Source organism: Neodiprion lecontei, chromosome 2, assembly GCF_021901455.1.
Source record: "Neodiprion lecontei isolate iyNeoLeco1 chromosome 2, iyNeoLeco1.1, whole genome shotgun sequence".
NCBI classification, from domain to species: Eukaryota; Metazoa; Arthropoda; class Insecta; order Hymenoptera; family Diprionidae; genus Neodiprion; species Neodiprion lecontei.
The window spans coordinates 1,311,452-1,335,604 of record NC_060261.1 but is presented as its reverse complement, the minus strand read 5'-3'; the positions used below and the strand labels follow the sequence as shown (position 1 = coordinate 1,335,604).

The following is a 24,153-nucleotide window of genomic DNA, read 5'->3' as shown; positions in this document are numbered from 1 at the left end:
ATTCAATGATGTGATTTTATGGCGGTTGAAACGCTTGACAAAAAAAAATCGTAATTTTTTTTTACAAGATTTCAACTCGATACCTTGACAAAACTTTTTAAAGAGTTTTAGCTGTCGAAAAAAAAAATTATACGATACTTTCTTACGTGGAGCGCGTTAAAACTCCCTACAGTAACATATATCGGACATTGACGTGTATCGCCTCGTTACCGAGCTACAAAAATTGCAAAACAAGTATAAAATTATTTTCTCCTGTTGATTGAATGAAAAATTCCGTTCGAGAACCGCTATATATTAATATTAAGGGATCGATAAAAATTATAACTGGCGTCTGATTTCATATTCTATACAAGTATTAAACGCGTGACTTTGAAAATAAGGGGGAAAAAAAAAAAACAACATATTCGACCTTTTTTTTTCTGCCAGTCTAGTTATACTATGTCTATAAATACGACTCGGTATGGCGCGCGGGTTCACACGGGGGACAAAACGAGGAGGATATAACTGCATCAGCGGCAGAAATACTCGTGTCCTCTCGACTGTGGTGCATTTCGGAGGAGGATAGAAAGAGAGAGAGAGAGAGAGAGAAAGATTTCTTCGGCGCATGCAACAACAACGGCAAAGACTTCTTCCTCTTCTTTCTCATCTTATTCTTCTTCGTCTTCATCTTCATCTTCTCCTTCTTCTTCTTCTTCTTTCCTCGCACCCCCCTCCGCCCCGTTCCTTTCCCCAAAGATATATAGCAAGGAGGGAACAAATGAGGTCCTTCCGAGAAACGGGCCACCGACTCGACGAGCCCGGAGCGCCCGAAGCGAGCTCTAGAGGGGTGAGAAACACCCCGGAGGGCGACGACGGCTACCGAAAATGCCGTGAACGTGAAGTAAAAAAAAATTTTTGAAAAAAAAAATAAAAAATAAAAAAAATCGGGGGGGGGGGGGGAGGGAACTTTGCTTTACCGCACGTATCGTACCGTTTACGCGTCTGTAGGTGACTGCGATACGAGCGGTCGATCGGCGTTTCGAAAAATTTTACAAAATACTTGGGGATTAATCGCGAAACGCAAGAATTTTGTACGGTACCTACCCTGCTTGACAATCGGATGTTGAGGGATAACAAACACCTCGTACGCGATATCAAGGGTCATTTTTTCGACATTTATTTTTCAGCAAGGCTCGAGGTACGAGAGTTTTCTTCTTTTTTTTTTTTTTTTCTTCTTTCGTAATCATTTTTCTACAAAACGCGGCTTGTGAAAAGAAATTTCTTTTTCTTTTTTTTTTTTCTTCCACGAGCGAACACCCGGACATTGCAATTTTCAATCTCTACGCGGAACAAAGAGCGAAAAAGATTTTACAGAGGGTGCGAAAATTTAGCGAAGCAATTACGTAGGATTTATCGGAAGATTTCGCATTTTTAATGCGAACGTCGGGTTCGTTCGTACGCGTGACAGGAAAAAAAAAAATATCTGGAAAATCGTAAGAAACGCACATTTTTCTACGGTTTTCGACGATGTACCTGCAAGCTGTTTGAGAAGTGACAAAAATGATACAACTTGTATCTTGCGAATCGTCAAAAAAGTTGTACAGAAGTTACGAAAGTTTCGGAATTTTTTCACCTTAGATTAAACACAGACTGCTGGATACAAATGTAGTAGAAAAATTTTGTCGATATACGAATTCTGAATTCGGGTAATCGATAAAAAATAATTGATCAGGTACAAAGGACCTGTACTTGTATAATAATATTGAGCGTTGATCAAAGGTAAATAGGAACGTGCGAAATGTTTAATGACTTGAGCCTGGATAAATATCGTGTATTGAAAATTACAAAATACACACGTACGATACAGACTAATGGAAAAAATATGGAGTAAAAAATACCAAGCTACTGTCGAGTATTGTAGAATACACTTTATTTTGACATAAACGACGTAACGTTTTTTCCATACTTTAGTTCTTTAAGCCAATATTAGATTTGCCGAAACACATCTACACCAACGGGGCTCTTTAGTTTATAATTGTAATTCAGAGTTTAACTGCATTCGTTTTTCGGATCGCAGCAAAGCGCATCCCTTTGGCAAAGACGCGCTGGACCCGCTAGCGCCAACCAAAACATCCCCCTCGAACCCCCCGTCTTCTCTTCTTTCCTCTCCTCTCCTCTCCTCTCCTCTCCTCTCCTCTCATCCTCGTCGCAAGCCGCGTTCCTTCCTCCCTGCGGGAGGTCGTTGATTCTCGTCGGAGCCTCGAGAGTTCTCCGTCACGTGACCGTCTGCATTCTGTGAGCTTTCTGTGAATGACTTGGGTCCGTGTTTCGTGGTGGACCAATCGGAGGCGGCGCGAAGATGAAAAAGTATGCAGAGAGAGAGAGGGAGGGAGAGGCAGGCGGGCAAAGCCTGGCTATATCGTTATTACAACTTGGTGTTAGATACGTACTTTTTCTTTACCTCGGCTTCGGCTTATTTCCTTGGCTGAATTCTCTCGAATCGTATAAATGTTGAGATCGAAATTAACGTGTAATTTATTTACGTAATTTATCTTGTAGAAAAAGAAAAATCACGTTATAAATCGTAAAAACCAGATCAAAAATCAATTATAGTCGACTTTATACGATTTTTGATCTAGTATATATTTAACGATTCGTACTCTTGTCATTTATTACGTTATTTTTTTTTTTTTAACACATAAAGATATATTTTTCTAGAATTTACAAGACAGATCGTGTTGTGAATTACAACGTTGATATCGACCGTAACACCTTACGATTTATCACACGAACGTTTTCGGCAGGTGTAAGACTGCATGCGGTTATAATATGCACGAAAAGCGCGTCTCTTTGCCGTAACTTGTACGTATCATAACCGCTTCTCATTCTTCCTCGCACATATATTACTTGTATAATGGCTCCGTAATCCGCTCTTCGTATATTTTTGTATAAAATTTTATGCTCACGTATTAGGTATAATGTGCAACTTCCCAATTGCTGACGAGGTTTCGAGCTTCTTGTATATATTTCGTCCACCGCGTTCAAAGTATTACCGTCAAGATGGCGCGTTGGCAAAAATTCAATACACAGTGATGAAATTCGCCTCGCGAACCGCGGCTTTCGTATCAAATTTCAATCCAAACCTTATTAATTACACTTCGTTGTTGGTCGTATAATAAGGCATTAAGAAGTACACTAATTGTCATACCAAAGCGGAGAATTAAAAACATTTACTCGATAAATAAATGTGATAAGTAAATGTTAGCCTCGCGAAGCCGCAGTTTTCTGCCGACTCGACGATACGCGTTTCTTTCTTTTTATTGGGATAAATTTTTACAAACCATTTGAGAATGTAAATTGTACTCTTTACATGCAACGGATGCACTTTTCTCATCGTCGACGCGTCGAGTTTCTTTACAATTCGTTTAGAATATCTTATTCGGGCGAAATTTTACGCGAAAATAGAAGCTCGAGTTTGTTGTGTTCGGCGCGGTCGAAAATGCGCCGTGCGAAGTTGAACCGTGCGCAAAATGGCGGCCACATAAGCTCTCGAAACGTTGGTAAGAATTCCACGGATCGTTGGTGGAATATTTATTGCATACGGGATGACGCTTGAGTTTTAGTTTTTCACTTTTTTTTTATTCCTTTTGTTCCGAATTCACGGTTCTTTGAAATTTTGCGATAAAAAAATATATCGTTTCTTTTTCTTACTTATTTTTCTTTTGATTTTCAATTGTTAGAGATCGTCTCAATTCGGACTTGAAACATTCCCACGCTTCCGTGTGTAATTTTGAAAATTCTACAATTTGGTTACTTTCGCACAATCGTCGACTCGGTCGTCTTGCGAGTGGGAAAACTGAAGAGAGGAAAAAGGAAAAAGAAACAGAAAAATGAAAAGAAAATAACCGCAGGTATAAAAGTTTTTCTCGGAACGAAAATGTACATCACGTGCGATATGTATACATATATATATATATATATACCTACGATGACAATGGCGGAAATGAGAGGAAGGAAAAATCTTCTTGGAAAAAGTGTAAAGAGGCTGCAAATCCGCCGGTCCCAATAAGATCCCACAACCCGATGATGTTAAGTGTCTATATGTATACATACAATTTTGGTCCTGCGAGAAAAGAGAGAGAATGAGCGGAATGAGCCGCATAGAACTGCGTTTTTCTCTCCCTTATAGAGCCCTCCTCCTCTCCCCCCCCCCCCCCCCATAGAGAATTGGTCTAGCAATAAATAATCTTAACATATTTTAGGATCGGGGGATCGTCGAAGGCGTCTCGAGCCTTCCCAGAAACGAAGCCGCTGTGTGGTTTCAAAGTTTCTGGGTGGCGCTTAGCGTGTGAACGGGGAAAAAATCAAAGAACTAAAAGAGAAACGGCGGCGGCGGCGGCGGCGGCGATGCTTGCATGAATGCCGGGGGTGGGAGGCAAAACAAAAAGGGGAGGGAGGGTTGAAAAAAAATTTAAGGAGAGTTAGAGAGAGAGGGATGGGGGGGAGGAGAGGGGGGAGTGAAAAGCAGAGGGTGAATCTGGGTCGCAACGGCACTCGCTCGTATTTCAAGGGCTTCGGGACGACTCGCGCTTTCGGAACATAATGCGAGAGATTAGCGTTTCTGTTTTTCTTCTCTCTCTCTCTCTCTCTCTCTCTCTCTCTCTCTCTCCTCTCTCATTCATGCGTGCCCCACGTTTCCGACACCTCCTCCCGCGGCCCTGACTGACCTGCAGCCGTGGTAGCAGCGGCGACATTTAACAGCCGGATAAATAATCGTCTTGATAGGGAAAACTCGACGACGACTTCCGCTTAAGCCTTACATATTAGTGTAGGTACATCCTATCTATTGCGCTCGTCGCCGTAGTAGCGATGACCGCCGAGATGAGCGTAATCGATGCAGCGATTGATCGAGGTGGAAAAATAAAAAATAATCGAACACGACTCGATTGAATCGGTTAAAATTAGCGGATTAATCGATTGTAACGTATTTATTGTTTCTCCCGGAACGGCGCATTTGTAATAAAAATTTGGTTAATTTCAACACGCGGTCAACACGCGGCGGAAAAGTTTCGTTGATGAATTATAATTTCATTTAAAACAAGACAATGACAATAATCGATACTTTGTTCACATGACAAGGTATTTTGATACGCGGAAACTCGGTTTTGTAAGATGCATCAGGTGTACTTATCGCAGTCAACTGATTGTGAGAAATGTCCGAAAGGAGGAAGAGAAAAGAAATTGAGAAACAGAAATGCCGTCGGATGAGTAATCGATGTAAGAGTTCTGACGAGTTTATTCACACGTCAGAAAACTGTACCAATTGTAACGTTGGTTTAAAAAAAAAAAAAAGAAAAGAAAATCGGAAACTGAGAAGTTTTCATTGAAACAGTTCAGTACAACATTTATTAACGTTGAACGTGGTTGCATTATCCGATAGGTATCTTTTGTTGATATCAATTTCAATTGATATAACAACTCGATTTGTTCAACATTTATTTTCAATTATACATGTATGATAAATATTTCAAAATATTAAGGCGTTACTCTGTTATATCGGCGACCATTTAAGGAAAACCCCAACTTCAGGCAATTCGTCAACGATTCATCCGTAATTTATGAAAATTGGGGGATTGTTTTGTGTCTTCCAATCGCGGGGAAAAAAACATCGTTTTTGACTTTTTTTTTTTTTTTTCACCGGACTTTACACCCGATCCTTACTGTTTTAAAAAAAAAAAAAAAATGGGTGCGTGTACTTATGTACGCGCGTGAGAAGTTATACTTCTTTGGCATCATTAAAAAATACACAACATGTCAAAATCTTCTGTCACACAATGATAAAGAAAAGAAGTATGTAATAAAAAACAATAAAACAAATAACGGATGTCTTACATTATATTTAAATAATCTATTAAATTTTTGTCACGAACTTTTTATTAAATGTTCTATTAAATTTATTTCTTCATTTTGTAAATATTAAAAAACCAATAATAAGTATTCAACATTGATAATTTAATAATATTTAGTATTAATTATATTAAATAATGATATTTTAATTTATATCAATAAATAATACATACGGATAACTAACCTCAATTATATTGGAGCACTTGAAAAAGTATTTTAGCACAATTTTTTCACTAATATTCACAAATAGTAAATAATATTAATCCAAATATTCAATTTAAATCACTACTGAATATATTTTATTGCCACATATATAATTCGCACTTGTATGAAAGTAAAACACGTGTTGTGACTGTAAAAACTAAAACCATGTGGATAAATATTTAGCTTTTTTTCGAGACTTAATGAATTCGGTTGAGTGGGCAACTTCATCCTGTTAATTTTGTGTTACAGTTTTGTCGTTACAGTGATGCGCGCGCATCGTGAAATTTCACTCTCATCAGTTTTTCATAACGCGCCTAAAGAAGTATAACTTCAAAAAAAAAAAACATTCATCGAATTGACAACGGTTGCCCGTTTGTCGGATGGCCGCAGGTGTTTCATGATATAATAGTAATAGTAATAATAATAATAATTAATAACATCATACATTTTGATAAAAATTGCACAATCACGTATATTATATATATATATGCGTGTGTGTGCATATTATTCAATTATTCTCTATTCTGCCATGCTGGTGCTGCATCGCCAGGCGATTTCTAAACGAAGAAATTTCTTTACTCGTACATCTATAGGGTATACGATCTTATCTTGAACTGATCGTAAATTTTGGTCGTCGAGTTATGGGAAAAGCCTCGGGTCCCGCTGGCCGCGCCGCAGCGGCGACTGATTTTCTCTCTTTTCTCTCTCTTTCTCTCTTTTTTCTCTTTATCTATCCGCTCTTTCCAGCCTGGTATAACGCCGTACTTTACTGCTACTATCCCCCTCTTCTCCCCGGATCCCGGAGGAAAGAACGGGGCGTGTGAACGAAATTTGAACGGTATTTTGAAGAAGAAAATCCAACAGAGCTACATACATATATATATATATATATTTTTTTTTTTTTTTTTTCTCGCAAGGGATTATCTCACGAACTTGTCGACTAATCCTGATCCTCGGAGTTGAAGAACTTCAACCGCTTAATTTATCACCCCCGCATAAGTCGCCTGATGCGATAGAGAACTGCAATGCCGCATTTGCTTTTTCGATTTAAACAACCTGTCGTTTGTACCTTGTACCTGTTTTTTTTTTTTTTTTTTTTCAAACTGTATCGTATTCGTACGCAAATGAAAATTTACGCGAGCGTTGGAAGTTTTGTCAAAAAATTGTTTATTTTACGGAAGCTTACAGTACAACTTATACTTGTGATTTTCTTTGTGCTGCTTCTTCTTCTTCTTCTTCTTTTTTTTTCCCCCTCCTTCGTCGCGAATTATTTATACCGCAGCGTAATATATTGTAAGTATATACGGTGTTACAGAAGAGATTTGCAGATTTATCATGACGCTGAGATTCGAGAGGGGCTACTTTGGGTCGCTTCTGAGAAACTGCCGGGGCTTATATTATATGTATATGTATGAAGGAGAAGAGGGCGCCGCGGCTTGAGAAAAGGTCCCGAAAAGAGGCGGGAACAAAAAAAAAAAAAAAAAATAAAACGTAAAGTAAAGCGAAGCGGAAAAAAGAGTAGAAAAACGGATGACGCGCATCATGGGAAAAATTGAGACACGCTTTTCGCTTCCTTATATATATTAGGTAAGGTAGACGGAAAAATATTTAACGCGGTGAATTACATAATATATATGTATATATATGTATATATATATGAACAAAATTTTTTTCGAGTCAAATTCTAAATCAATTTTTGTAGATGTATATGTATGTATATAGGTAACAGAAGTTGCTGTAACTCTTACATTGTTATCGGATTTTGCAAATCTTGGCACGAATTTTGTAAATTTGACTTAAAAAAAAAAAATACTACGTGCGTATTAGGGTGATTCAAAAAAAAACAAAAATTTTTTTTTTCTCGCAAACAGGCTTAAAAGTTTCCTTTTGGCGTAAAAAAGTGCCAGTTAAAATTTGAGCCCTTAATATTAATATTAAAGTTGTCCGCATCGCGCTTTTCTATTTCCCATAAGAATAACATGGGAAAAATTTTTTTTGCACCTTCTGATTTTTGTTGCTAGCCTATCGTGTGTCATAAAAAAAAAACCATCACTTAATCTTGTAGAAAATTGAACGCTCTACAAAAAAGGTCTCTTATGATTTGTTGCGGAAACTAATAGTTCAAAAGTTATTCGAGGTCAAAGTTCAAGTTATCGCAAATTTTACCGTTTTTAATGCATTACAGCGAATTTCATGGTTTGATTAAAAAAATTTATCAGAAAATTTTTTTAATCAAACCATGAAATTCGCTGTAATGCATTAAAAACGGTAAAATTTGCGATAACTTGGATGAAAAAAAATTTTTGTTTTTTTTTGAATCACCCTAGTGCATGTATTCATCACAGGTGACGTAAAATGTAAAATATATGGATATTTTTCGTTATTTTTATTTCTTTTCGCTGTACGCATTGTACACTCTGCAGTGCACGATGGTCACTGACGATAAGTTTGAATTCGTATGATATAGTTGTCTTAAAATTGTTCAATGATGGCGGTTCGATTTCTTTTTTTCTTTTTTGTTTTTCTTCCGTTCGTCTACCTTTTTAAAAAGAAATCGAATCACAGATTATAAACGCACAATAACGCGGGATTAACAAGTCGAGGGTTCGACGATCGTTCGCGAAAAATATCACGTCGTTTTAAGCAGCGGCATTTCTTCTTCACCCGCGGCGCGGGTATTAATTAAGAAAGTGTTGCGACAGGCGTACAGGTGGGTTATAGCAGCCTCTACGTCTCCCGTTTCGTACTTTCTTTTTTCCTCCATTTCTCTCTCTCTCTCTCTCTTCGCTAGACGTCGCTCCTTGTCCTAAACTCATCCTTCGTGCCTTTGATGTTCCATCATCTGCACATATTTTGCAAGATCGTGGGAGGAAGACGGTCACCGATCATTTTCCGAAACGCATCCCCCCTTATTTTTCTGGTCCAGTCGTCCGCTGCCGCTGCTTCGTAATCGAAAGAACGCGCGGATGTAAAAATTATACCGAGACTCGGACAACGACGTATCCGTAAGGGATCGCTCACAGGGATGAAAATAGGACGGGATCGCCGGAATTATAATACCGTCGTTACCTTACGTTACACCACACTGGCTGTGCGTAATATATACGTAGGCATACGTAGAACACATCGGCGGAATGTCGCGATTGCACAACGTTACACGGGGCTATAAGAGAAGAATGTGAACGACCCACATGTCGGATCTGGGTCAAGCTAGTCACAGACGGGCTGCCGTGTGCATGCATGCCCATCGGACACCATTACCGATATACGTGTGTACCAACCGATGATATCGGCTTGCAGCGTTGTAGGTGCACGGGCATATTTGACGTTTCACCTAGAATTCGCTGATTGTGTATATGCGTAGAAAGAGAGAAGAAAAAGGAGAAGAAGAGGAGAAGCAGAAGATAGTTTAAAACGCATTACCGCACGGATAACAGTGAAATGCGCGAAAGCTTTCTTTTCTTATCGCATATACTTACCGCAAACGTTTTTGCTCGATCGACGACAGGCTTAAACACAAGGATATAACCACGCACGGTATATCGATAAGTACGCGTTGTAATTTCATCTGCATTGATACTTACCGCATCGTCGTGTGCGCGTGTGTGTGTGTGTGTGTATATATATATGTATACGTATGCTATACATATACGTTTATAGGATGAGAAGGTAATAATTATTAGAACGATTCGATATGTGCGGGCAGGGAAGGGAGGGATGGTGGGAGGTCGGGTTTGAGGGCAAGGGACTTGAGCGGCGTTGTTCTCAGTCACCTCGGTACATAGATAATTACGACATTAACGGAGATAACGCCGAGGCGGCGAGGTATTCCAGGTACAGCCTCTCGGCTAATTAATATACAACTGCACCGGGCCGCGTATATACGCCGCCTCTGCGTGCGCGAGAGAGAAAGAGAGTGCGAAGAGGAGGGAGGGAGCGGACCGAGGCTGAGGCTGCGGCTGAAAAAACGGAAACAAATATTTGACTCGCGCTACTTTGGACTCCGCGCGAGAGCGAGGAGAACGAGGAGAGAGGAGAGAGGAGAGAGGAGAGAGGAGAGAGTAGGTCCCGTACGCCGCAGCCCAAAATCGGGAATGTGTATCTCCTCTCTCTCCTCTCTCCACTCGCCGCTCTCTTCCCTCTCTCGAAACGTCTCGCGAGGTGTATACGTCGTGGGCACAGGTGCCCCATTGATAGGGTCGGCCCTGACTGAGCGGACATTCCACGGGCCCCAGGTAGCATTAAAGGAATGCAGATGGTATGAATGAGGTAGACCACGCCGCGCGCATCGCCGATGGACGGGCGGGCGAGAGAGAGAGAGAGACAGAGAGAGAGAGAGAGGGGGGGGGGGGGTCAGTCCTCGGGATCGGTGAGGTGCATTCCACGTTACCACGATAATTAACGGCTGTATTCCCTCTCTCTCTCCTTCACTCTCTCGCTCCGTTCCTCGCGGCGTTCGTTCACTCGCTTTAAATACTAATAAAGCGCCGTAAGCCAGACACGTACGCCGTATCTAAATACACGTATTAATACCTGGATATTCGTTTTTCGCGAATGCCGGTTTCTGTACGCGCGTGAAAATTTGTCCGAGAAAATGATGTTTTTTTTTTTTTTTTTTTTTATATATATATAATTTTTCCGTCCGTAATCCATAACGATACAAGTCGTAAAATTGTACTGTAATACTGTAATATAAAATATATGTATATAAAGCTATCTATCACGTACATACGGATTTTCTCACAATTATTTATATCTGACATTTGCGTTTCTTTTATCTTCCAGGTGAGTGTCCCCCACAATCCAATCTTAGTATACGTATGTGCATAATTGTATGGTCAGACTCATCGATGATGTGGTTCTGCAACCTTTTTAGCGGTGAGTTGAATTATCACATGTTGTCGTTATTATTATTGTTGATATCGTTGTTGTTGTTGTCGTTATTATTATTGTTGTTGTTGTTGTTGTTGTTGTTACAGGCGCATGTATGCACGACAATATTGAGAGCCTGCATCTTTGACCCACATACTTGTATAATCCATAAATCATTGCACGTGCGTACATATACGATCGATGTTTGTCCGTTCGGTTTCGAAAAATTTCGCGTAAATATGTTCCGTTCTCGAATGCGGGATTCATCAACGGAAAAAAAAACAAACAACAACAACACGTAGTAGTAATGATAGTATTATTTTCATACAGATAATGATTTAACGTCGTTTTATGTAGGGCTTCTGACTCGTATGCATAATTTTCGCGCGAACGAAGGTACACGTACTCTCTGTTACATACAGCGATGCGCGTGTGCGTACCGTGTATAAAAAACGTGGGGACACGACGGGAGCTTATCGATTATGTATTTTTAATCCGTATATCTGTTGCACCGGGCCGGAAAGGAAGTGTTTGTTTACAGACGATTCAATGGTTATCACTTTCCGAAACCCGGCCCCTTGACGACGGGGTCGTTCATCCGTCGTACGCAATGTCCGTACATATACCTGCGTTAGATGTTGTTATATCCCATAATGCGTATGTACCACGTACGTAGGATAAGGTATAACGTACGCGACGATCTATCAGTTTATCCGTATACGTGTTGTCATTATCGTTAATTGTCATCGTAATCGTCGGATGTTTTTTTTCTTTTTTTTTTTTTTTCTCTTTTCATGTAATATCAAAATCGTACGAAAGGTGGATTAAAAAAAGATCATATTATATAAAGATCAATTACCGACATGTTCGAACAGTCGACTTTTACCGGCGTGCGGCAATCCGTGCAATGTTGCTTTTTGTTTTTGTTTTTTTTCCCTCAAATTTTACTACCGACGTACCCAAGCAATCACGTGTTTTAAGTAAAAGTCTTGCAAGGGAAATCTTCGAAGTCGTTGAAAAAAATTTAACGCATCGGTAAAATTCTGTGACTAATAACTTCTCGACCGATAACATTGATATTACACGCGTACCGGGTCAGGCCGCAAGGCCCACGCTGAGGGCACGCACGGACCGAAAGCCGAGAGTCGGTCAGAGTCGGTGGTGCAAAGTCGAAAGAATCTCATTCATAGACTGCTGGCGAGCCATACGGCGCAGGACCGCGGAGAGGAGAGGAGTGAAGATGAGGACGAGATGAGATGAGATGAGGAGAGATGAGATGAGATGAGATGAGATGAGATGAGATGAGACGAGTGGCTGGAGATGCTCGCTCGGTGCTAGGTGGAAGCGATAGGAAACAGCTATTCGGCGCAACGCGCGGCGCGAGAGGGTGAAAAGCGACTCTTGGAGGCTCTTCGGGGCGCCAGGCAAGGGTCGAGAGGCCCACGAGGCGAAATGAAATCCTTGCTTCACCCTGTGAGCTTATTCCCGCGAGTCGCGCACGGTGTGCGGCGTTAGGAGAGGAGCCTGCGGCCATAATTTTTATCTCTCTCTCACTTTATTCTTTAAATTTTTCAACTCATTATTTCTTTATCCTATTTATTATTCTGTTTCTATTTTGCACTCTCTTCCGGTCTATTTAATTTTATCTGTTTTTTTTTTATCTCCTTCTCTAGTCATTATTTGCAATTATTTTTTTTTTTTCGTTACTTACCAACCTCAATTTTAACGCACATTCATTTGTTGTTAGTTTTATTATTTTTAATGAATTTAATTTGCTTACATGAGCTTACTGTATGCCGCCCGAGCGGACTTGTCCCAGGGCGGATAAAAGCATCTCTCTCTCTCTCTCTGTCTCTCTCTCTCCTCTTCCTCTTTCTTTATAAATCGCTGTAATTCAATAATTTTCCCAGGGGGGGCAGCTTTGGCGATATAAATCCATACCTATGTTCAGGAGTTCCTTTTATTTTAGAAATTTTAAACACTTGGAGCAATTTCAGTTTTAGGGCATTGTTATTTATAGTTTGAAGAACATTTTGGAATTTTTTTCATTGAAATTGATGTTAAAATTGATTTTCTCTCTCTCTCTCTCTCTCTGTTTTCTTATCTATTCTTTTATCTTGGCATTTATAGAACTCTACCACTTTTCTTCCTACAGTTGTCGGGCAATTAAACTCTGCACCGGTTTTTACCTCGCATTTTTAGACGCTGCTTGTACTTCTACCGTAGGACTCGATTATACTATACATGCATACACAGGCATGCACACGGAAACGTTCCGCTATCAGAACCTGCCCCGAGTGATTGCGGCGACCGCGAAGAGAGACCTTCCGGTCAGTCGAACGCGGGAGCTACGCGTGCATTTTAATATCCACGTTCACAAACTCGCCGTATTCAAACGGGATTTCAATCAGGCCGCAAAACCACATCCGTGCTCTGCCTTGCATATTGTTGCTATTAATTATTTTTCCTGTTATTAAGAGAAGAAGGAAGTAAAACTATCGGTCGTAAGGCAGGGTTTTTCCTCGTATACTCCGAGCGCGACACGCACGCTCATGTTTCCACACTTCCGGCAAAATTTCTTTCTTTTCCCGCAATGGTAATTTTATCCCTCCGCGCATACCTCACCGCTCGTTTTCATTAGGTACGGGCAAACGATTTCAATTGCCAGAGAATTTCGTTTCTAAATCCGAACGCGCAGGTATGCAAACGATGCAATTTATGGAAATTTAGAAATTACATTCTCGTATAATTAAATCTACTTTTCACTTGCAACAACAACAATAGTAATAATAATAATAATAATAATGATAAGCGAGCCGTGCGCGTAGTGTAAATTTACATTTATACTGTACACGAGAAGAGTGACGAACTTTTCCGGGAAATAAATAAATTTACGTAGGTGCGACGTGTTTCGTGTGTGAAAAAAAAAAAAAAACCAAAAAAAAAACGGAGAAAAGTTGGAAAAAAAATAAATGAAAATAAAAATGAACACAGTCACGTACGCGTTGCGCGATGCACTCGATACGTGCATAACGCAAGTCGAGAATTCCGCGCGGTTATAATTTACGACGGAATTTCAAGGTGGTGTAGGAGTAGGTAGCTTTGGGGGGGGGGGGGGCTGTAAAAAAATGCCTCGAGAGGGAAGAGAGAGGGAGGTAATTACGGGTGTGATGGATGATGGGCGCGGTCTTATAGAGCGCCTCGCTTCCCTTCGTAAACCGAGGCCCTTTCATCCCCCCGTCGCGTAATTCTCGCCGTAATTTCAGCTCTGATAGATATCGCGATAGTTCGGTTCATTTCGCGGAGGATAAGATTTTGCATATGTATATTATACGTAACTGGCGGAAAGCTTTTATTAGCGATGTACGTGTTTTCGGTTTAAATTTATGAAAGAGGATTGTTTTTACAATAATTTTGACCGACGCAGCAACGTTATTCATTCTGTGGAAGTACGAAAGCTCTTTTTTATGTACATGCCTGTAAATTATACGTCGGGCAAACAGATGATTTCACAATTTTTGACAATACATGAATATATATACATATATGTATATTAGGACCTACGTAATTGGCGAAGGGTATTTTTATACCGCGAGAATCGAAGCGACTACGTTGTATATTAAGCAAGCGAACAGAAATTAATTATTTTCGTATTTATCGGGTATTTGTTAAACGAGATGAAAAAAGTAGGGAAGGGGAAGAGAAAAGAAGGAGAAGAGGATAAGGAGAAATCGTCGAATCCTCGACAGAGTATATTCCAGGATTACCGCGTGCAACGTCGCACATGCAGAGCACTGCATCTCTTATCCAGGTAATAAGAGGAACGGAGAAACGAAAAGAAATTACCTACGATCCGTTCGTTCGCGGCTTTCGTTTGTGTTCATCTCCCGACAAGGGGTCTCCCACCCCCTCCGCCCCTCGCTCCCGAGAGTTATTTCAGCCTGTGTGCTCTCTCTCTCTCTCTCTCTCTCTTTCTCTCTCTCTTTCTGTTTCTCGTTGTTTTCACGTTCAGCTTCGTCGTTTCGACCTGTGTTTTGTGTGTGTCGTTATACCGTTGTGTGCGCCTTCTGCTGCACCTTCGTTTATGCATGTATTCGTGCATGCTGCACACACACACTGCATGGCTGCGTTTTACCTGACGCAGGACCACAGGCCAGTGGTCTCTCGGGGGGCACTGGCCACGGACTCGATCCGAGCTTCTCTCTGCCTCTGCTCTCCTCTCCTTGTCCCGGTGCATTCCGTCAGCGGGGGGAATTCCTCCCGAAATTCCTTCACGCACGAACCAACCTGTGCTACTCCTCTCCTCTCCTCTCTTCTCTTTCTCGTTCTCTCTCTCTCTCTCTCTCTCTCTCCGTGATTTTCGTCTCTGCACGGTGCATGTTTCTTGGTTCTTTCCTTCTTTCCTTACTTCTTTTGCTTCCTTCCTTCCTACTCTTTTTTGGTTTGAGCGAAATATCTAGGTACGTAGTAGGTAAGTTGTACATCTTCGCGTTGCATCCTCGTTTACCGACATGTGTTACCCGATGCCACCGCACACACTTGGTATTATACACCTCGTTTAACAACGCTGCAAGCTTTTTCATCTTTATTCATTTATTTATTTTTTCTTTGTCTTATTTCCTTCGTCACAAAACGATGACAGAGATTCGGGAATTAAAACGTCGTTCCTTATATTCCAACTTGTATGTAGAAATTGTTATAACGCGATACCGTCCGAAATTGATTTTAATTTTCGTTTCGGTACAATTTTTTATTTTTATTTTTTTCTTCTTCTATTCTCTTTTCGCAATTCTTTTCGATGTAAATCGCTCGGTAACTGTAACAAAAAAAAAAAAAAAAAAAAACACGACAAAACGCAATTAATTTAAGAGCGTAAAAATTATTAGTCGGGGGATGATGTCCGTGGCGGCGCGTATGCATGTATTATATTATACGCTTTACGTTCAAACGTACTCACGTTTACTTCCCCAGCTGTAATGGGTATAGATATATAATATAATATAGCAACGTTGTAAGCCAAGTTCGATGGTCCCGCCACGTTGGATCTGATAATTGAATCGCGGCTGATATCGGAGATTGAATTTTCGACCGGTGGAATTTTGTACCTGAAATACCGGGCCCACGGGGTTCGGCCCCCCTCCACTCCTCCCCGTCTCCTACTTCTCTGCTGCGGTATTAACAGACGGTTGGAATGTCCGTTCTCTGTATGTATTTCTGTATACCATACGTGTGTGTGTGCGTATATATATATATATATATATATATATATATATATATATTTACGTCCCGCGGTTATTCGTATGCCTATGCATATATGTGCAATATACGTACCTCTATACTCGTGCATTTTACGCGTTTGTTCGTTCATGCGGTAGTATTCATACGTAATTTGTGCAATATTCCGCTGTATATACACCACGTGATGCGTAAAAAGCGGCATGTCGAATCGTCGGAAATTTATTATAAAATTCGCGTATTTCGATTGTAAATAATTTTATTAATTATAATTACAACAACGACAATATAGATATAAGCGTAGCGGGTACAAATCTGAATATTACACCCGAATCGTGAATTAAGTATAAGTATAAATGCGAAAAAAAAAAAGAAATTCTACGGATCAAAGACAGAGTCAAAATTATGCTGGCGAGAAAAGGATGGAACAATAAAATTTGAACGAAACGTTGAACGGCGATTCGTTGAAGGACTTGGTGAAACCGTAAGGAAAACAAAAACAAAACAAAAAAGAAAAGTTTTCAAGAAATTATAAGTCAAGTTTCACGTTTAACCTATATAGGGAATAAATTAGGTGTACGAGTACAACAGGTAGGCAGGGGAGGATGAAGAGGAGAGAGAGCGCCAAAGTATCGACCGGCGGTGCAGGTCCGAAAGTCTAGGAGAACACGCTCGTTCGTTCTCTACATAGTTCGTTCTTTCGTTCCTTGGTTCGTCGCACAATAGCAACGCACACGCACACACACACACACACACGCACGCGCCTCCCCGTTCTTTCGCACGTAAACACACAAGGGCGACGAGGCGAACAGGGGGGGAGAGGCTCGACACAAGGTGCTACGTTCACATCGTTCCCCTGCGTGCCCAATTATCATATTGGGTCTGTTGGGCCCGAGCGTATACGTAGTGTGCGCATATGTATACAAGGAGGTGGTACGGCTATCTTCGTCTTTGTCGCACCCGCGCTGACCGACCACCCGCCAGCATAATGCATCCTAAACGGCGGCGCCTCAAAGATCGACGCGCCTGCCTCGCGCGCGTTTTGCCCTTCTCGAAATTCTTCAAAATAAATTAGATTCCGATAGGCGGGGACCACGGACCCCCCCCCCCCCCCCCCTACCCGCTAACAACCAACCAACCAACCAACCTACTCCTTGCTTCTGACTCTCTCACCCGTGGCCTTATACAAACCTTATTCACCTTACAATTCGTGGTGTATAAACCTCTTACGCACGAAATATAGCGGACAAGTATGGCACAGACGTGTACCTGTATATATATATATATATATATATATATGTGTGTGTGTGTATATACCGTTTAGGCAACAATGTATGTGCAAGCTTGCAAGTTGCGTGTACGGTTGACGATGATTCCGTAATGGTTTAAGCAGGTATACATTACTCCATGCAGGTATATCCCTGTATAAAAAGTTGTCGGTACACACTTCGACCAGAGTATTTCATGTAAGTACCGTCGAGATTTTTATTTCCCGTGCGAAAGGGGAAATAAAGGGACGGAATGCATAAATGCGGTAAAAAAAATTTTTCATTCATTTCTAAACAGATTTTATCAAATACCTACTACCTGTACATAGTTATCGTACGGGTAAAAATTACACCGCGTCTTTGCAGGCGATTGGACAGATTGTCGAAGTACGAAGTAATTACCGACGTTTGAAATTCCCGTTCGAATTGCGTGTAAATACAGTAGGATTAGTGTCTGGTGTGAAAAAAAAAAAAAAAAAAAAAAAAAAATGCGTACACGTTATTATTTTATTTTATTTTTTTTCCTCCAGGTTACGATCATTTTTAATAACAGCCATTTTCGCACGTGCTAGGCGGGTAGGTTATAACGTTAAATAACTGTTCGGATCGTATAATACCATACGTTCGAGGTGTGTAGGCGTCACCTGAGTGTGACGGCACGTGATCAATAGAATTGATTAATCGCTCTTCCTCCTCATTCTCCCCCGTTTGTGCAGCATACCGCGTAGTATAATTTACGCCTCCGCTCGTTCTAAACTGCAGCTTGCGCATAATTCCACAACCTGTAGAGGTTTGAAACCCCCGAAGTACTGCGGGAATCCGAAAAACTGTCTTTTTTTTAGATTACGATTAGTTGTACTTTCTTTTGCGGAAAAGACGGACGAACAGTTGTAGAATTGAATAAAAAATATAAAAACAAAGGTTTTATCTCTTGCTATTCCCCGACTTTGTAACAACGACGATTTCGTCGAATCATTTTCAAGGTATAACTGTACTTGCAAAACCCGCTTTTCGAAATTCGACGTGCTAACGAGGGGCGGGGTCGAAGTTCTAAATTTGAAAACTTACGAAAGCGCCTAATTACGCGTTATTTGGCGGCGAAACTTGAAGTATGGAAATGAAACTTTTGCGAAACAACAGAGTTTCCAACGGTCGGAAAGTCGACGGCTCGGAGTTGCGAAACACAAGATTTCGAAAATTCGAATTCCGCCAGAGCTTAATTCCTAAAAATAATGTTTCTACGGAGTAAAATTTCGAAAATTAAAATATACTCACACAGCGTAGTTTACTCGACGAGTGGGTGTAGAAAAAAAAAAAAAAAAAAAGAACAACCGAAAATGAGAATGACCGGGATTCGGATTTTGAAATTTTCTCATTTTCTCATTTTCGCACTTTCGGAACTTTGAGACTCGGCTTTCGGATCGTTCGAAGCTTCGACGTTTCGTCGAAGTTTGATCTCCTTGTCTCCGAGTTTCTCCGCCGAGGGATTCGAGATTCGTCGTTTTCGCAGCCTTTCAAAGCCCAACGACAACCAAACGCCTTTCGACGCTCGTCGATGCACCCGACGTAGGTAGGTATTCGGAGGCACAGCGGTGACCCCAAAGAGAACAGGCCGGCCCGAGGGCAGCGAGCCGTTCTTGGCCGCGTCCCGCAATCGGAAGCTTTCGGGAGGCTCGGGACGTGGCCTCCAACCTTGAAACGGTCGCTCGGCGTTCGATTCCTAGAAGTGCCGTGCCGCGGTTCCCTCGGGGTGGCATTGATCGACCGTATCTCACCCGCGCACATGTACAGCTTAGTCGTGTGCCCGGGTATACGTACGCGGCGGAGTCGCTTGCGGACAAAAGCTTCTCCTCTCCGCGTGTCGGAGAAACCCGGCGCTAGGCTCCGAGGAGGGTTAACCGCCCCTCCGATACTATCTCTGCCCCAACCTTCCCTTTCTCAGCTTACCCGCCCTCGTCACCGTTTCTTTGCCGAAGAGAACCGCCGCGCCGTATCCCGTCCTCGACCTCCTCCTCTCACTCTCAAAACTACAACGCCATTGACTGGTTGTTAGCGGGCGATTAGAGCGTTACTCGAGCGCGAACAATTCGACGAAATTCGATCGATTATCCCCATTCGCGTCTAGTCAAAATGCGCGCATAATAAATGGCAAATTGCACGTGTCAAGCGCGCCAAACTCGGATCAATGTTTTTCTTACTTCGTGTTTATTTTTCTTACTGTTTGTTTGTTTTTTTTTTCAATTAAGGAATTAAAATATATAGTCCATCTTTCGCTTTTTTGCATTCATAGGTATATCGAAAGTTTGAAGAGAAAACTTGAATTAACGACAACAGTTCGCGCAATTAAATACAATTATAATTTGTCGAAGATGTTGGAAATAGGTAGGTGAGATTATGTAAGGTGACAAGAAAAAACGAACAAAATATGTAGGTATATAAATGAACGATGTACATGAATGAAATTTTTACTCTTACATTCCGGTATCGTGATATAAAGAGCGTCGGAGGAGTGGGGGAGGGGAGAGATAGAGAAAAAACCTGTGGTTATCGTACACCTCGCTCTGTACGTATAGATTAAACGGTACGCGTATAACCGTCGCGAAGCATGGGAGGTGGATAGACGGAGAGAGCAAGAGAGAGAGAGAGAGAGAGAGAGAGGGAGGGGGAGGGAGAGAGAAGCCCACACAAGCCACGCCGGATACTCCCCGCTTCCGGTCCCACACACATTCGAACCTCTGTGACATCTCGAAGCCCGCGTTCGTGATGCACGACGCCCTTCTCTGCCTCCACCTCCCACGGTTAGTAGACGGTCCCCGAACCCCCCTGCCCCCATAGTCGAGTCATTCACACCCGATACCGCTGCATCGCTTGCAGCTCGCCGATGATCCTAACTCCTCGAGACCCCGATATCATTCCTGCTTCCTTTTACTTATACACACGTTATTCTTTGCGTCTAACGCATAATCCTACGCAACGACGATTGTTACCGATATCTTTGTCATTTTTACGACGATTATTTGTTTTTTTTTTTGTTTTTTTTTATCATTTATTGCCGTATTATAAGATTCTCCGTGAGCGTAACGTGGCGCAGCGCAGCGGCGAATCGACGCGCGAAATAATTCGTGGCGACGACACCGCGCCCAAAAAGCCCCGAGACTTACGTAGGGCAAGGTAACACTCGACACGATATTTTAGATACATACGTGGGGGGGGGGATGTAAGGTGTGGTGCAGAACTGCACGGTATCGCGGATGCAGGCAGGCAAGCGCGAATCTTTATGAATGTGGCCGCGCGAGGCAGCGGCGGAGAAAAAAGAGCGGTTGGACGGAAAGAGGGGGGGGGGGGGGGGGCGAGATACTACCGTATACCCAGTACTCACCACCACCGTCACCACCGTCACGACCGTCGTCGTCTCGACCACAACCGCAAGCACCATCGTCGTACTACGTTGTGTGCGCTACGCGCTACGCGTTTCGTGTGCGATTACTACCGACGCTCGGTGGTTGTGTGTGGTAGTAGTGTAACGTAAAGCAAGCACCAGCAGCACCAGCAGTCGTCGTCGTCGTCCATTATTCTACTACCACTACGGTTACCTCTGCACTAACGTGTGCGCGCAGCAGCATGCATACAATCGCACGTGGTTTGCAGCGGTACGGGTGGCGTCAGTCTGCTGCTGCTGTTGCTGCTGCTGCTTGCCTTCTTGCCGAGTTCAACTCAGGGGCAAACCACGAGGGGAATACCCTGCCTGCCCCCCCCCTCCCCCCACCACCTCCGCCCCTTACCCTCGACACTTCGCCCCCACCACGCCGTCGCGCTCCGTATTTTCCCCTCTGATAATTATTACGTTCACGCGACGATGACGACGACGACGACAACTACGATATTCATTGATATTTTCACTGAGCTACGCCGCACGGCCCGGTTTTTCTTCACTCGCATGTATTATGGTTCCGAATGATTTCTTTTCCTTTATTTTTTTTTTTTTACCTTTCTTTCTTTCTTTCTTTCTTTCTTTCTTGTTGATGCATTCCCGATCGTCGAGTCTTTTCGAAAAACATCGCGTTCGTCGTTCGCACGCATGCTTCGGCTCTTTAGATTCAACTGTTATCAGCATGGACCGCGATATTTTTAGTTCTAAATTTATTCTCGATTCTCGTGATGGCTGCCGACTTGTACAGTTTAATACCGTGTATCCCCTGTGGCGAGTGAATATCATGCTCCATCTTTGTAAAGTTTCGTTGAATTTTCTTGTATCGCCAACGAATGCCGTATAAATGAACGTGATTGTCTAAATTTAAATTATTACGTATATATTCTTCTGTTATATTATTCGACAAAATTGGGGAAAAACAATATCAATCCGTACGTGTTTTGTAAACAATTCCGTCAAGGAGGAAAAAAATTGATTCAACTTACGTCAAGAACATTTCTCCGATAGCCGGCTTCTTTATCGATAAGGAAAAAAAAAAAAACAACACGGTTACCCTTTAATCTCATTCATTTAGAAATTGCGCATTACGTGCAGATGATAAAAAATGGGTTAGATAGTTTTAAAAATTTACAGGCTTTTTTGATTTCAAATATTACCTCGTAACATTACTTCTAACTTCTGTTACTTTCAACGCAGTGACGTAATTTGAAAATTAGCAACTGTTACGATACATTTTTCATTCGCAAACATTCTCAGCAAACTTGAATTTGTCAGCGATGTTTACAATAGCAAGAAAAAAAAATTAAAAAAAAAAAAAAAAAATGGCGCTCAACGCGATCGCTGCCGCTGCGATTTACAGATCAAGCTCCCCGACCCCGATGCGAAGCCCGCGCGTCGCTAGTGTCGGCCCTGAATCCCTGGTATACGGCATCCGCTGGAATGCACGCGACCAAGGAGGTCTCTTTGGGATCGGCGGGGCTGGGGGCAAGTCTCGTCTCTGCATATACCTATATACGTATACGCGTTTGTCCCGCGCCTCTGTAACGTGCGTGCCTGCGTGCCGAGCATACACGAGCGCACGCACGCGGGCGCGCTCATATACACGAGTGCGGGACCGTTAATGAAACTTGCAGTTCTCGGAGGCACGCTGCATGGTGCGTCGCATGCAGTCAGCCGCGCGCAGCCTCAGTGACGACGCCGACGTCGTCGTGCCCGGAGGGTGGTAGTGGACATCCCTCCCTCCACCGTCAAATCCGGGCCAAGGAACCGACGGCCCTCTACTCCGAGAATTCGTGAGAAAGAGACCCGCTGTCTCGAAACACGCGTGTCGGTCACACGAGATACCGACCCTGACCGCGTGGAACTTTTCGTGTACTAAAAATAAATAAATGAACATCTTTCGAAATGACGGACGAAGAGCGAAAAAAAAAAGAAAAAAAGAAACGAGGCATTTTTTCCACCAATCGGGTGTGATCCTTTCGACAAGTTCATTCACGTGACGCGACTCGTTGAAGAACACGCAGAGGTGTATCGTAGACGTTGTGGGGGGAAAAAAAATATGAATTACATAGAAATAAAAAAAAAAAAAAAAAAAATTAGGTAAGAAGAAGAAATAGAAATTCTGACGTATCCAAGTAAATACGGAAGAAACCCGCATTTGAGAAGTATCCGTATTCCGCTGATACGGACCGCTCGTTGTCGGGAAAGGATCAGAGTCGTTGAACGATGAAAAATTTCCAGCGTTCGTCGGACGGGGCATTCTCATCTGGCGGCAGACAACGGTCTCGCAACGGCGGCGGCGTTTAGCGCGAATCGCTTAATTTCGCCGGACGTACGTATGTACGTACCGAAGGATAGAAGCGAAACGAAGGGAAGAGAAGAGAAGAGAAGAGAAGAGAAGAGAAGAGAAGAGAAGAGAAGAGAAGAGAAGAGAAGAGAAGAGAAGAGAAGAGAAGAGAAGAGAAGAGAAGAGAAGAGAAGAGAAGAGAAGAGAAGAGAAGAAAAGAAAAGAGAAGAGGGGGTTTGCTCCGCGTCCGTCCGGCGCTCGGCTAGCCGATGCAGGCAGGTCTGTCGTTGGCGGCGGCGTTTCTGAGAAATAACGGGTCTGCTTTATCCCCCCCCCTCCCCCCCCCTGGCATCGTCTCTCTTCATCTCTCGAGATCTCTGCCGCGACGCGTCTTCGTCACTCTTCTCTTCGACTCCGCGTGCGTGCGTGCGTGCGTGCGTGCGTCAGATCCGTGAACGAACGGAGGAACGTAGGAACGGCGGAACGGTGGAACGAAGGAACGGACAAACGGACGGACGGACTGGCGAGCGAGCGAAGAAACGAGCCGAAGCCCACCGTAGTATCCGACTCGCTCGCCAGAGTGTGTTGGTGTTGAGCGTGGCGCGCCACCGATCATTCTCAGTGTGGGACGGGCCGCGTCGCCGCGCAGTTCTTTCCCTCGTCGTTGAGAGAGAGTGTCCGTGATACTCGGTTCGCGTTGAAACTACGACGACGACGACGACGACCGCGGCGACAAGGTTTCGACTCTCGGACCGTCGACGACGACGAGGTCGAGAGAGTTTGGCCGTAGTTTTTCCCGACTCCGCGTTGATTCTCGTTATCATTCCCGGATCTACCCCGCCTCGCTCTATCTCTCTCTCCCTCCTCCCGCCCCCTACTCCCCCTCCCACCTTCTCTTCTTCCTTCCCCTCCGTCGTAACGTGTCTGCGCCTACCTCGTTCCCTTCTTTCCTCGCTCCTTACGCGCGGTTG

General features: G+C 42.8%; 1 protein-coding gene across 4 annotated transcripts in view; it reads left to right on the top strand.

The window, feature by feature from the left end:
- Positions 1-24,153, top strand: part of LOC107222594 (serine/threonine-protein phosphatase 4 regulatory subunit 1) — a 134,836-nt gene that overhangs the window by 68,181 nt on the left and 42,502 nt on the right. Inside the window, exon 1 of one of the 4 annotated variants that reach the window (XM_046732312.1) lies at positions 10,876-10,968. The exons of the other annotated variants lie outside the window; for them this stretch is intronic. The gene's annotated coding sequence lies outside the window, so the exon portion shown is untranslated. Of the gene's footprint in view, positions 1-10,875; positions 10,969-24,153 lie in introns of those variants that run through there. 4 annotated transcript variants of the gene reach the window in all.